The sequence below is a fragment of the Amblyomma maculatum genome, chromosome 5, assembly GCF_055883805.1.
Source record: "Amblyomma maculatum isolate TAMU_Amacu chromosome 5, ASM5588380v1, whole genome shotgun sequence".
In the NCBI taxonomy this organism is placed as follows: Eukaryota; Metazoa; Arthropoda; class Arachnida; order Ixodida; family Ixodidae; genus Amblyomma; species Amblyomma maculatum.
This window is the reverse complement of record NC_139348.1, coordinates 14,288,927-14,300,515: the sequence shown is the minus strand read 5'-3', so window position 1 is coordinate 14,300,515 and position 11,589 is coordinate 14,288,927. Positions and strand designations below refer to the sequence as shown.

At 51.0% G+C, this 11,589-nt stretch overlaps 1 pseudogene; it reads left to right on the top strand.

Annotated features, from left to right (window-relative positions):
* The first annotated feature begins 3,720 nt into the window (after nucleotides 1-3,720).
* LOC146187793 (uncharacterized) lies at nucleotides 3,721-10,503 on the top strand (annotated as a pseudogene).
* Nucleotides 10,504-11,589: the final 1,086 nt, after the last annotated feature.

The window sequence follows — 11,589 nt, the reverse complement described above, 5'->3', positions numbered from 1 at the left end:
CCCCGGCTCCTTACACTCCTGCGCTATTAACTTCTTTAAAGGGACACTAAAGAGAGAAAGGAAGTGGGTTTGCATCGATAGAATGCCAGTTCCTGATTACAAAAAGACCACTCTTACTGAAAACAGAGCTGTTATAAGGTAGTAAAGAAGAATAACAGAAATACAGGTATCGCCACCACAGCAAAACGGCCGAGGCTCGCAACTACAAATCACGTGACGCGCTAGGGATCCCGGAGGCTGACAAATGCGAATTACGTTGAATGTTTGAATGCGGTAGTACGTTTTTTCTCAAACATGATAACACGCTTTTATCATGCGTAAACGACGGCGAAAAGACAACGTAAACGTTGCATGGCAAATACAAAAATATACTTGGAGGCGCCACAGGCGCCCACTTCAGTTTTGGTTATGTTTCGGCTCAGGCATTTCATGCGCACTCGGATAGTTTGTTTGAACCTGCAGCGCCTGAATTACGAGCTTGGAGCAGCAGATGCGCCTTGATGGTTCCCATTTGAGCATTCGGAGGCACGAGCGAGTGAAATCCGCTACCGCCGACACACTCCTTCGTTCACACTTCTGCGCCAACATATCGCCGCCGTTGCCGCTTCGACTGCGACCTGACCGCTTGACTGCAGCTACGTACGCCACGAAAAGCATACATATGCTAAGTACCGAAGGAAAAACGCATTATCATTCAATTGTTCACTAAATCATGGCACATCTGACCAACAAATACTGCGTCAAGAAGACCTTCAACGTGCTATTTGCAGGCGTCGTAAACAAAAGGGGCATACTTGCCGCTCATACCAAGGAGAGCGTCGATATATTGCGCTCGTCGCCCGGCGAAAAAAAGGGCCTCGGGTAAAAAGTAAAAACTCAAAATAACGAAGCATCAGAAATACATTACAAAAGGTAAAAAAAAAAAAAGACGATTTGTAAAAAGAAAAAAATGCCACAAGCGGACTCGAACTCGCTACGATCGTTCAGCGCTAACCGCTCGGCTACGCCGCGCCACAAGAACCTTGGAAATATTTCTAGTTTTTATGTCATGGCCCTATTTACAATAAAGTGTTTCTGCTGCCGGTCTAAAAATTAAACCTTCTTGATCATCGGCGCATGCTGCCTGCTCTCACGTCTTGCAACCAATGTCCTGGATGCCTATGCGCACTATATTGTGCACTGGATCCATTTTAACATGTGGAATTTCACAGCGCTGGCAAATGTAGTGGCGCCGGCACTTTGGTCATGTTCTGCTACCGTGGACGTAATTTTCGCTGAACACGGAGCTGTAGCACAAACCTTGAAGGAAAAAAGTGCGACGAAGCTTCAAAACTGACACGCGCAGCAGCGAGGACACTATTTTGCTGGTAACTAAATCTTATTTGTATGTAAACATGTCGGGAAGCGTTGCGATGACCGAGGGCTCGGTTTGTTTATACACAGTGCAAGAAGGAGCGCAAAAGCTTGAGAAACATGTAAAGTATTGTGCATTACAAGCGCTTTTTGTTGTTTTTTTTTTCTTCTTGTATGGGCCCATCGCTCGGTAAATTACTCTCTTCATCGTTTTATTTATTTCGGCTGTGGCCGTCATTGCGAGTACGCTGTTGCCATGTTGGCCCTTGAGGGATGCGACGCCGCGGGCCGCGCCGGCTCGCTAGCTATCACGGAGTCTCCGCTTACGTCATAGTGTGCGTCACTCAACTCCAACTACGTAGTTGGAGGCCACAGTTTGAATTCGACCGGCGGGAACAAGAAAAAACCTCAACTTCTTATCGCAATATCTCAGCCATTATTCGATTTTTTGCTGCCGGATATGCGGCGACAGTGTCACCAAATGTAGTTTATTAGATTTTCATACCATCTTTGGCTGTCTTTAGTGTCCCTTTAATGTTGATCTTAGGCCTGCTTCTTCTCGCTTTTCGTTATGGCGAATACAGCTGGCTCTTTCTATCGCTTTCATGCCGTAGAACGTTATACTGCAGTGTATATTGGTAATTATGAGCATGTTACTTACAGAAGTCGCAGTTACACGAGTAGCGAAGTACGTTTCCGCTACATTTCTTCTGCTCTCTGCGCACATGCAGAGCCATCTTGCGGCAAACACAGAAGAACCCATCCTCGCAATGTGCGGCGCTGCCCCGACACGTGGCGCGCCACTCGCCCCTGACGTTTAGCCGTGCACCCTCACAGGTTGTAGAATCAAGCGTCTTTCCTTTCTTTAGATCACTATCTTCGCTCACCCGCTTCTACCCTTCGGGCCGCGCGGGTACCGGTGCGAGGATGCCCGAATACCCTTGCGTTTAGTAAGTTTTCTCGACAAGGTGCAATAACGCTATCGCGTTCCACTCTTGAAGGCGAAGCTTAAGCGTCCTCCAAATTTTTATATTTGGTTTCTGTGCTGGGGATCGAATGCCGGCCTCGGCGGCAGCTTTTCGGTGGAGGCGAAAAGCAAGGCGCCCGTGTGCTGTGCGATGTCGGTGCACGTTAAAGAACCCCAGGTGGTCGAAATTCCGAAGTCCTCCGCTACGGCGTCTCCATAGCCTGAGTTGCTTTGGGGCGTTGAACCCCACAAACCAAACCAACCCTTTTGTTTTCGCTTGCATCGCCCATCGCTCGCGCTCTGCCTCTGCTTTCGTTTTTTAGGAGGGGGAGTAATGCCACCTGGTGCTCCCGAGATTCTTAGATGGCGCCTGAGAGGAAAATACGCTGAAGTCGCCTCGCGCACTCTGTGCGGAACTCTGGCTGCTGGTACAGCTTCGCCCTGTCTTTTAGGCGCGCCTAGCCCTATTGTTCGTGACAATATATAGTGCAGCGGCGGTGTAGAGGTAGAACATCCGTCTCGCATGCAAGAGGCCTCTGGTTCGAGTCCCGGTGCTGCGCAATTTTCCACCGGATAAAAAAAAGTTCTAGAGGGCATCTTGGAACACTAAATTACAATGAGGTGAAAGCCATTATAACGCGGTAGATCGTAGCCCTCCACCGCTGCGCCTCTATCTCCCTCTCTTCTTTAACTGCCACATCCCACCCTTCTTTTACGGCCTGGTGCGTGTGTTCACCGACAATTGCGACAGATAGCGCGCCTTTTCTATCCTGTGAATCAATTTCAAACGCCGCTTAAGCCTGCTGTACTAATTACGCTTCCTAGACATCTTGGTCTCCTGTTTGCTGTATGGTGCGGCAATCGAGGAAGCGGCAAATGAAAGGCGCCGCACGGACTCTTGTGATCGGACGGCCGGCGGGGTCGGCTTCGTGCTATATGCTTTAACCGCCTGGTGACATCATGACCTGTCATGATGGTACATCGCGGGCCCTTGTCAAATACAACCAGCCACTGAAGGCATCAAAGTTCACCGGCGTCTTTTAATTCGTTGACAGCAAATGAAAGGCGTAGTCTGTCACTCGCGGAATCCTGCTATCATCCTCATGGTAGACAAGGGGAATTGTATTGCCAGGGGGCGCTCGAAGTTAAAAACGAGGTTGAAGTGAATCGGCTCCGGACTCACAGGACGTACCTAAACCTTGGATCGTGTAATTCCACCTGTACCGGCTCTGTTAACCTAGCCCCAGTCGCCAACACCCTGACAAATCTGGTGGAGGTCAGGTCTGATGTGCCGTACCCCTACGCTAAGCAGGAGTGCTGGTCATATATTCGAGAAAACGCCCGTTCACCGCACTAGCCGCAGGCAACGAGGCCTACCACCTGAGCTTTCCCCCTCGGGCATGACTACCAGTAGCCATGACGTCGTCGCAATGCCTGGCGCGACCCCCCTACGTGACGTTGCAAAACCCCCGCTTCCCAAAGACCTTTCACGGGGACACCTACGAAGACGTCGACGACTGGTTGCAGCACTACGAAAGGGTAGCTACATTCAACCTCTGGGATGACGCCGCACGGCTTCGAAATGTATACTTCAGCCTCGAGGATGGCGCTCGGACGTGGTTCGAGAACCATGAAGAGCAGCTGTCTTCTTGGAGTGAGTTCAGACGTCATCTTGCGGCAACTTACGGCAGCTCGGATCACCGCGAACGGGCCGAGCGTGCTCTACACACTCGGATCCAAATGCCTAACGAAACCGTCGCGGCGTATATCGAAGACATGACGCGCCTGTTCAAGCGTGCGGATCCTACGATGTCCGAGCACAAAAAGCTGCGCTACCTCATGCGTGGCGTCAAAGAGCAGCTTTTCGCTGGCCTGGTGCGCAGCCCACCGAAAACTGTTGCAGAATTCTTTGCGGAAACATCCGCTTATAGAGAAAGTGTTTCAGCAGCGAGCTTCGGTACAGGATCGCGCCATCCACGCTGCCTCTGTCTCTGCTGAGTTCCCATCGCATAGCATGGACACATCGGCGCTACGGGAGCTCATACGTTCAGTTGTGCGCAACGAACTCCGACTGATGTATGGCACACCTCAACCAGCTCCTTCCTCCATTGCCAGCGCTGTCCGCGACGAGGTGCAGCAAGCGCTCCGGCCTCCATTTCCAATCGGTGAACCTCGCCCTACTCCTCCTCTTACACCACCTGAGTGTCACCGCCCTACATACTCTCTGCCCTCGTCGCCATCCCTGATTCCTCCGAACGTAGCTGGGCCGAAAACAGCAGCCCCCGTGATCCAGTACGTCACAGATTCTCGACCGCCTACACGGAAAGCAGACGAGTGGCGTACCCCCGACCGACGGCCGTTATGCTTTCACTGCGGCGAACCGGGTCATGTCTATCGGCGCTGCCCCTACCGTCGACTAGGTCTCGAAGGGTTTTCCGCTGATTCTCCGCGGCCTCGCTACGGCGAACGGCGTCGAGCCGTTGAAGATTTCGTCAATGATCAGCGCCGGATTGTTCCGTCTCGTCTGCGACAACCTGGATCACCGTCACCCAGGTCTCACCCGTCGCCATCTGCTACGAGTTCCTCATGGTCAATGCAGGGCCGCTCGCCCAGTCTCCAGAGGGAAAACTGAAAACAGCGACCTTCGGAGGAGGCTCGCTGGACATCGCGGCGCAGGATACCCCCCATTGATGCGGACACGGAAAGACTACGCATCGACATTGGAAATGTCCGCGGTTACCGATCATAACGCCACCTCGACGCCACCGCGACGCTCCTGCAACCACGACGAATTGCCGGTGGAACCGACGACGAAACGACGCACCCGCAACGACGATGAATTACCGGTCGAACAAACGACGCAACCACGCACCCGCAACGACGACGAATTGCCGGTGGGACATATGACGCAACAACGCACCCGCAACGACGACGAACTGCCGGTGGAACGGACGCTGCAACACGCACCTGCAACGACGACGAATTGCAGGTGAAGCAGACCGCGTACACCGACGCAGAGAACTCAAAGACTCAGAAGCCTGACATTCGCGAGCAGCTTTCGTTGGACATACCCGTAGTACTGGATGGTCGCCATGTTCGAGCTCTGTTGGATACTGGCGCTGATTATTCTATTTTGAGCAGCCAGTTTGCCGCAGTTCTCAAGAAGGTTTTGACTCCGTGGGCTGGCACACACGTTCGCACCGCGGGTGGTCATCTGATCACTCCTCTGGGCATGTGCACGGCCAGAGTTCAAATTCAAGAATCAACATTTGTGGTAAGCTGCCTTGTTCTTAAAAGCTGTTCGCGTGACCTGGTTCTGCGCGTAGATTTTCTTCGTGAATATGGCGCAATTATTGACCTCCGGAATTCTAAGGTCTCGTTTTCTACTGAGAAATTAGTGGCCCTCAGCGGTGCAAAGTGACCACTCAATGTGCTTCGAGTTTATGAGGACAGTGTCACTCTGCCATCCCGAACCAGCACCTTCGTTAATGTCAAATGCAATGCCCTTAACGATGGTGACGCAATAGCCGAAACTAATGTATCGTTACTGTTGACACAAGGAGTCTGCGTGGCCCGCAGTTTCATACATCTTCACGCGGTCAGTCCAAGGTACTTGTTACAAATTTTTCGCACGAGTATCGGCACCTTTTTCGTGACGCTTCCGTAGCTTTCGCCGAACGCATCTCTGATGTCTCCGAGTGCTTGTCCACAGAAACCGTGCCACCGCCCACATCCCTCGACAATCTAGATGTCAGCTCAGAGTTATCGGTCAGCCAGCGTGACCAGCTGTTTTCATTGTTACTCGAATTCAAAGAGTGTTCTGCATCGTCGTCAAAAGTGAATTAAACTCCCATCGCCAAGCACCAGATCGTGACGTTCGATAATGTGCGCCCAATCCGCCAGCACCCCTACCGCGTCTCTTCGACCGAGCGCGAAGTTATTAGGTCACAGGTTAAGGAAATGCTCGAAGATGAGGTTATCCAGCCTTCCAATAGCCCGTGGTCCTCCCCGGTCGTTCTAGTTAAAAATAAAGACGGCACGTTGCATTTTTGCGTCGATTACCGCAAACTTAACGCCGTAGCCAAAAAGGATGTCTACCCTTTGCCGCGGATTGACAACTCTCTCGACCGCCTTCGGCGTGCAAAGTATTTTTCGTCCATCGATCTAAAAAGTGGCTACTGGCAGATTGAGGTCGATGAGCGAGATCGTGAGAAGACGGCCTTCGTCACACCCGACGGCCTTACGAATTTAAAGTTCTACCATTCGGCCTGTGTTCCGCGCCGGCCACATTTCAGCGGATGATGGACACTGTCCTCGCCGGCCTTAAATAGCAGTGCTGTCTAGTATACCCAGATGACGTGGTGGTCTTCGCAGAATCATTTGCCCAAGAACTTAAGCGCCTACGGTCAGTACTCGAAGCCCTTCGATCAGCTAACTTGACACTTAAGCCACAGAAATGCCACTTTGGCTACCGAGAGCTTAAATTTCTCGGCCATGTCGTCAGCGTCGCCGGCGTGAAGCCCGACCCTCACAAGATTGCTGCTGTTGCGGAATTTCCGATTCCACGTGACAAGAAAGCTGTTCGCCAATTTCTCGGCTTGTGCAGTTACTACCGGCGTTTTATTGATAACTTCGCTGATCTCGCTGAACCGCTGACTCAGCTCACCCGAGGAGACACCCCTTTTGTTTGGACTCACGAACAAGAAGCTGCTTTTGCCGAGCTGCGTCTGCGTCTCCAGTCGCCGCCTGTTCTAGCCCATTTCGATGAGCAGGGGAAGACAGAAATACACACCGACGCCAGTAACATTGGCCTCGGGGCGGTTCTCGTGCAACGTCAAGAGGGTGTTGAACGAGTCATCGCCTATGCCAGCCGTACTTTATCCCGCGCCGAGACGAACTATTCAACTACTGAAAAGGAATGCCTCGCCATCATTTGGGCTGATGCGAAATTTCGCCCTTACCTTTATGGTCGCCCATTTAAACTGGTCACTGACACCCAATCTTTGCGTTGGCTGGCCAACCTGCATGACTCATGCGGCCGCCTGGCGCGATGGAGCCTTCGCCTACAGGAGTTCGATCTCACTATTGTTTATAAGTCCGGACATAAGCATGAAGATGCTTACACGCTCTCCCGTGCGCCTGTCGAGCTCGCTTCACCAGACACAGATGACGCTGGCAGTTTCCTCGGAGCTGTTGATGCTTTAGATATGTCTCATCAGCAGCCTGCCGATCCAGATATACGAGCACTGAATAATTATTGAGAAGGTCCGCAAGCCACCATACCTAAGTGCTTTTCGCGGAGCCTCTCAACTTTCTGCCTGAGAGGTGGTGTGCTTTATAAGCAGAACTTTAGATCCGAGTCAAGAACCTGCCTCCTCGTGGTACCCACAGCTCTGCGAGAGGAAATCTTTTCCGCGTGCCACGATGAACCAACATCTGGCCACTTGGGCTATTCTCACACACTTGCTAGGATACGACAGACATTCTACTGGCCCAACCTTGCCACTGTTGTTAAGCGCTATGTCAAGAGCTGTCGGCAATGTCAGCGTCGGAAAGTTCCGCAATCACAGCCTGCGGGCCTCCTCATGCCCATAATACTACCACGAGCACCATTTGATCAAGTCGGCATGGACCTTCTCGGTCCTTTCCCTCGGTCCTCTGGTAGCAACCGTTGGATAATCATCGCCACAGACTATCTGACTCGCTATGCCGAGACCAAAGCGTTACCTAGTGGTACAGCGTCTGAAGTTGCCCATTTCTTTGTACACCAGATCATACTACGGCACGGTGCTCCTACCTGTATTATTACTGATAGAGGGACTGCTTTTACTTCAAAAATGATGGCCGAAGTCTTTCATCTCAGCGGTACGGCGCATCGAAAAGCTACTGCTTACCATCCGCAGACCAATGGGCTGACAGAAAGGCTTAATAAGACCATCGCGGATATGCTGGTGATGTACGTCGACGCCCAGCACAAGACTTGGGATGCGATCGTACCATATGTGACGTTCGCATACAATACGGCAGTCCAAGAGACTACACGTTTCATGCCGTTTCGCCTCCTTTACGGCAGGGAGGTTCGGACGATGCTGGACGCAATGCTCCCTTGCCAAACAGATACCGTACTTTGTTCTGACGCCGAGCAGTTTGCCCAAGATGCTGAGCAAGCACGCCAACTAGAACGCGTCCACATCACCCAGCAACAGGACAGGGATTCACGCCGGTACAACCTCCGCCACAGACACGCTTCCTACAACACCGGGGACCAGGTGTGGGTGTGGACTTCTGTTCGACGCCGCGGCCTTTCAGACAAGCTAATTTGCCGCTACTTCGGACCGTATAAAATCGTACGAAGCATCAGTAACGTCAATTACGAGGTGCTCCCGGATGGATCAGAGCACAGAGGCCGTCGGCTACTTCGTCCAAAGACAGTTCATGTCTTACGACTGAAACCGTACTTTGCATGGTGACTGACAAACTACATCTACAAACTTTTTTTTTTTTTTTTGGGGGGGGGGGGGGAGGTTGCTTTTGTACGCTTGTGTGCAAGTGTAACTGTGTGCGTTACGCTTAAGGAGGGAGCTATGTCAGGGGGCGCTCGGAGTGAAAAACGATGTTGAAGTGAATAGTCTCCGGACTCGCAGGACGTACCTAAACCTTGGACCGTGTAAATCCACCTGTACCGGCTCTGTTAACCTAGTCCCAGTCGCCAACACCGTGACAATATAGAATATTTCACGGTCCGGGGCGTGGCGCAATTGGTAAAGCGCTCGGCTGGGGATCCAAGAGATGGAGGTTGAAGTCCTGGTGGAGACAAGGTTTATTAATTTATTTTGAACTCTCACTCTCGAAAGCGTGACACCTTCGCTGACAACCTTCAACTGAGGCACTTCTGTCGACAACGATGAGGCATTAAAGGTTTTCGCCTAAAAAAAAGAATATCCGCGTGTCGATGGAATTGCATAAACAGGTTTGGTGTGCCACCTAATGTCGGTCAACACCTCCGGCAACGCACTCCCTCACCAGAACAGGAGTTGTCCACCCTGGTGCAGTAACCGGCCGCAACCTCCCATGATTATAGTCCTATAAAACCACCACCCTTAGTCACCAGTGGCTCCGGAGCACTGACCACGGCGGTGGTCAGACCTGTGACGCAGCGGGGGGTGCTAAGAATTTCTGGCTCCGCTGGACAGGCCGCCATTGGAAACTGACCCTGGCAACGTTTAACTTTCTAACCATAGCTAGTAAAACTAGTTTAAACCAAGCATAACGCAACCCCCGAACAAAACGGAACGCAAGAGGAAGGAGTACACAGTACAGCGCTGGACTAACAACTGAAGTTTTATTGGAGAGTGGTAAACCCAGGAAGCCAAACGACACATGCGTATCAGCGCGTTACACCTACGTGATGAGATTCCCTTACAAGCTCAACCAACAGTCTCCTCCCCCCCCCCCCCCCCAGCCAAAATGCATCGACACAAGGAAACTTCTTTTCACTTTTTCCGCCTACACGCGTACACTGTTTTTTATCAACCTATATTTTTTATCCAGGGGAAGGAAAAGGAAGGAAAGCGTAGCAGGGGGCGGCAGAAAGTTAGGTGGGCGGATGAGATTAAGAAGTTCGCACGGGTCAAGTGGATGCAGCAAGCACAGAACCTGGTTAAGTGGAGAAATATGGGAGAGGCTTTCGCCCTGCAGTGGGTATAGTCGGGCTGATGATGATGATGATTCTTTATGCGTAAGGAAGAGAGATGGAGCGCTAACGCGCTTATCACTGCCTTGCAACCTAATGTGAAAGGCTTCCAGTATTTCCCTTTCCTCTTTGCTCTTTCCTTTTCCTAGTATGGAAATCTTGTCTAACGCCGGCACGCAGTTTTTACATTGTCTGCAGTGACGCGGAAGGTTATTTGGGTCAGACACACTTTTCAAAAAAAAAATATTCTGTTCGCGTGCCCGGTCATTCACACATCTACCGGTCTGGCCGGTGTAAACCCGGCCGCAAGAGAGGGGTATCTGGTACAGGGCACGTGTTGTACACCCCACAAACTTTTTCAGATGCTTGACAGAGCAGCTGTTGGTAGCTTTCCTTTCACTGCCTTTCGCAATTCTCGAGCACAGGCCAGAAAGCTTACTGGGTGCAGAGAATACCACAGTCGCGCCGTGCCGTTGTGCCACTTTCGTGAGATTATGTGAGATGCCATGCAAACAAGGCACTACCTCGACTTTCTTCTTTTCAAGCCTAGCTGCTTCCGAAACCGCCATTTTCTTTTGTTACTTTCTATTTTCTATTTTATTTTCTATTTATTTTCTTTTATGTTTTATTTACAGGATGATTTTCTAATCATACTGGAGCTGGAACCTGGTGACTCGCTCCAAACTACTGTCAGTAATGTGTTGAATGTCTTTCATGCGTGTGGTGGGGCTCTGAATTTTACCCATGAACTGCCAAGTGACAATTCTATTCGTTTTTTAGACCTAAAACTCACGTTTAACGAAGGCCACATCTGCTGGAGCTATGCACCCAGAAGTAAGCAGGCGCTTTTGCCATATACCTCCTCGCACTCTAAGTTAGTCAAGCGAAGTATAGCCAGACTTTGCTTGAGCAATGCCCTGCAGAAAAGCTGCCCTCATGCGATGAATGATAGTTTTCGTGAACAGGTACTTCGCCTAAGTGGTGCAGGCTATCCGGCTGACATTCTGCGTGCAGTTGCCGAGTCCGTGCTGCAAAAAAGAAAAAAAGAAAATGGGGGGTTTTGGAAAAAGCTAGGCTTGAAAAGAAGAAAGTCGCGGTAGTGCCTTATTTGCATGGCATCTCCCACAATCTCAAGAAAGTGGCACAACGGCGCGGCGTGACTGTGGTATTCTCTGCACCCAGTAAGCTTTCTGGTCTGTGCTCGATAATTGCGAAAGGCAGATAAAGGAAAGCTACCAACAGCTGCACTGTCAAGCATCTGAACAAATTTGTGGGGTGTACAACACGTGTCCTGTACCAGATACCCCTCTCTTGCGGCCGGGTGTACACCGGCCAGACCGGTAGATGTGTGAATGACCGGGCACGCGAACAGAATATTTTTTTGAAAAGTGTGTCTGACCCAAATAACCTTCCGCGTCACTGCAGACAATGTAAAGACTGCGTGCCGGCCTTAGACAAGATTTCCATACTAGGAAAAGGAAAGAGCAAAGAGGAAAGGGAAATACTGGAAGCCTTTGACATTAGGTTGCAAGGCAGTGATAAGTGCGTTAGCCCTCCATCTCTGTTCCTTACGGAT